Below are 3,491 nucleotides of genomic sequence, written 5' to 3' on the forward strand. Positions count from 1 at the left end.
AGAATCCCCCAGTGAGGGGCTGGGGTGTGACTCAGTGGTAGAGCCCCTGCCTAGAACCCCCCAGTGAGGGGCTGGGGTGTGACTCAGTGGTAGAGTACTTGCCCAGCATGCACAAGATCTTGGGTTCGAGTCACAAATATGTATCCATAAAAGCTCTCCTCCTTTCTCTTTACTCTCTGGAGTAAAATCAACAACATCTTGGATCATCACACAGACACTGAGATTTGTTTCCCAAGTATGCGTCTTCAGCCTCCTCAGCACCTCTATCTAGTCAACATGCTTCATTCTTTTTTGTTTTGTTTTTGAGACAGGGTCTCACTATGTAGCTCTGGCTGTCCTGGAGATGTCCCTGCCTCAGCTTCCTATTTATTGGGATAACCGGCAAGAGCACTGTGCCCAGCTGTCTCCACTTGGAAGACAGTCTCAACTGGGCAGGGATGGCTCACACCTTTAATTACAGTTCTTGGGAGGCAGGTGTATCTTTGAGTTCAAAGCCAGCCTCTTCTAGAGAGAGAGTTCCAGGACAGTCAGAACAGTTACATAGAGAAACCTGGAGTAGGTGGGCCTTCTATGTGTTACTTTCATTGGTTAATAAAGAAACTGCCTTGGCTTTTTGATAGGGCAGAATTCAGATAGGTGGAGTAGACAGAACAGAATGCTGGGAGAAAGAAAGCAGAGTCAGGCAGACGCCATGAAGCTCCGGCCCAGGATGGACATAGATTAGAATCTTCCTGGTAAGCCATCACCTCGTGGTGCTACACAGATTATTAGAAATGAGTTAATCAAGATGTGAGAATTAGCCAATAAGAGGCTGGATGATGGAGGAAGGTCATTGGTTAATTAAATAAAGAAGCTGCTTGCCCTGATAGGTTAAAACAGGAGGGAGGAGTAAACAGAGCAGAATGCTGGGAGGAAGAGGAAGTGAGGTCAGATTCCACAGCTCTGCTCTCGGGAGCAGATGCCTCAGAGAGACGCCATGCTCCCCGCTCCTGGGAAGATACACTCCCGGTAAGACCGGTGCTCACTAAGACCGGTGCTCACAGATTATTAGAGATGGGTTGATCGGGATATCAGAATTAGCCAGTAAGGGCTAGAGCTAAAGGGCCAAGCGGTGATTAAATGAACACAGTGTCCGTGTAATTATTTCGGGTAGAGCTAGCCGTGTGGGCGGCCGGGTGCCGGGACGCAGCCCGCCGCTCCTTTTACTACAGCTGGAACTAATGGGCCAGGCAGTGTTTAAATGAATACAGTTTCTGTGTAATTATTTTGGGTAAAGCTAGCCTGTAGCCGGGAGCCAGGCGGCAAGCAGCATCTCACTGCTCCTTTGATAACAGAACCACTGTCTGAAAAATAAATAATAAATAAAACCAAAGATTATCAGCAAAATGGCAGTAGATGAATTCTAAAATCCCACACTTCCATAAGCAGACTAACAAAGCAGAAACACTCTGAGGCACTCTCCTGCTCTCTAGAAACTGAGGATACAATGGGCCAGGTATGGCCGCACACTTCTGTTATCCTGGCACTTGGGAGGTGATGCTCTGGGAAATGCTGGCTGCCATGTCAATGATATTTCCCTATGGAGAAGAAGGTCGTGTGACCAGGAGGGGAGCCTAGGTCTCTAGCCAAAGGTCAGAAAGGAGTGAAGCACCCACAGGGTGCAATGTCTTGGTAGGGCCATCAGATGAACACAGCTGTAAGCACAATGCTGACTTCCTCCCATCAGAGGACCATAGTGTGGTGTTTTATTCTTTATTTTTTTGGGGGGGCACCACCCAGATCCCAAATAAATCACACACGGAGGCTTATTCTGTTATGAATGCCCAGCCTTAATTTGGCTTGCTTCTTGCCAGCTTTTCTTAAATTATCCTGACTACCTTTTGCCTCTGGGCCTTTATCTTTCTTAATTCTGTATATCTTACTTTCCTTCTTACTGTGTAGCTGACTGGGTGTTTGGGTCCCTGATGTCCCCCTCTTGTTCTCCTAGTTCTCTCTCCTCCCGGATTCCTCCTATTTATACTCTGCCTGCTATAACTGCCTGATATGGGTGGGATTCCCCTCGGTATGCTGTGAATGCCATTGATTAATAAAGAATCTGTTTCAGGGGCTGGAGAGATGGCTCAGTGGTTAAGAGCACTGTCTGCTCTTCCAGAGGTCCTGAGTTCAATTCCCAGCAACCACATGGTGGCTCCAAACCATCTGTAAAGAGATCTGGTGCCCTCCTCTGGTGTGTGGGTATAAATGGAGGCAGAAAATTGTATGTATAATAAATAAATCTTAAAAAAAAAAGTATCTGTTTCAGCCAGTGGCTTAGCAGAACAGAGCTAGGTGGGGAAAACTACACTGAATGCTGGGAAAAAGAAGGCAGAGTCAGGAAAAGCCATGTAGCTGGAGACAGATGTCAGAACTTTATCCAGTAAGTAAGCCACAGCCTTGTGGTGATACACAGATTAATAGAAATGGGTTAAATTAAGATGTAAGAGTTAGTCAATAAGAAGCTAGAGCTAATGGGCCAAGCAGGGTTTTAATTAATTAATACAGTTCCTGTGTGGTTATTTTGAAAGTCTGGGTAGCTGAGACCGCACAAGTGGCGCCCTACAACAAGTTGGTGCCAACGTGGCCAACTAAAATTCACTTAAAACCCAAGAGGGCTTTGAGAGGAATTCTGGACACTAAAAACCAAGGTTTAGTTGCATTGTTATTTTCAGAAAGGCTTTGCTTGCAGGCAGCATGCTGCAGCTCCCTTAAGAGAGATTTTCCTGATTCAGCAGTAACAGAAAAATAAAAAAAAGTGTGGTTTCCAAACAGCAGCTTTCTGAGCCGTGCTGCCAGCACTGACTCTAGCTCTTTCAGGAGGCCGAGCACCTGAGCAGGGTGTGTAAGCAGTGGGTTATAATCTACTTAACTACGCGACATAGACCCACTGCATACCTAGAACTGGGACAGTGTGCTTGGCTCTCAGAGGCAGCAAATAGGTCTCTGCCATGTCAGAATGGGCAGAGAACAGGCAAAGCATCCTTAGTACTAGCCAAGCCATTTAACATTTTAAAAAGTGATTCTGGTCATAAAAGGATTACAGATGTACACAGTGTTGGAAGTATGAAGGCTTGGGAGAGAGAAGAAAGAGTATAGAGAGTTATAAAAAGAGGTAAATTGAAGCCTGGCGGTGGTGGCGCACACCTTTAATCCCAGCACTCGGGAAGCAGAAGCAGGCAGATCTCTGTGAGTTCAAGGCCAGCCTAGTCTACAAGAGGTAGTTCCAGGACAAGCTCCAAAGCTACAGAGAAACCCTGTCTTGAAAAAAAATTCAAAAAAAGAGGTAAATTGTTTTAAAAAATTAAAGCAAATTCTTTAAAGAGACAGAGTAAATCTGCAGAAAAAGTAATAGAGTAAGAAAAATAAGTCATGTAAAAATGGAAAATACAGCCTGGTCTACAGAGCTAGTTCCAGGACAGGCTCCAAAACCACAGAGAAACCCTGTCTCGAAAAAA

At 45.5% G+C, this 3,491-nt stretch overlaps 1 protein-coding gene across 1 annotated transcript in view; it reads right to left on the reverse strand.

Moving 5' to 3' along the window:
* The window catches only part of Tsks (testis specific serine kinase substrate), a 36,411-nt gene that overhangs the window by 7,902 nt on the left and 25,018 nt on the right, over positions 1 to 3,491 (reverse strand). The gene's annotated exons all lie outside the window — the stretch shown is intronic.

The sequence above is a fragment of the Microtus ochrogaster genome, unplaced genomic scaffold (assembly GCF_000317375.1).
Source record: "Microtus ochrogaster isolate Prairie Vole_2 unplaced genomic scaffold, MicOch1.0 UNK14, whole genome shotgun sequence".
Classification (NCBI taxonomy): Eukaryota; Metazoa; Chordata; class Mammalia; order Rodentia; family Cricetidae; genus Microtus; species Microtus ochrogaster.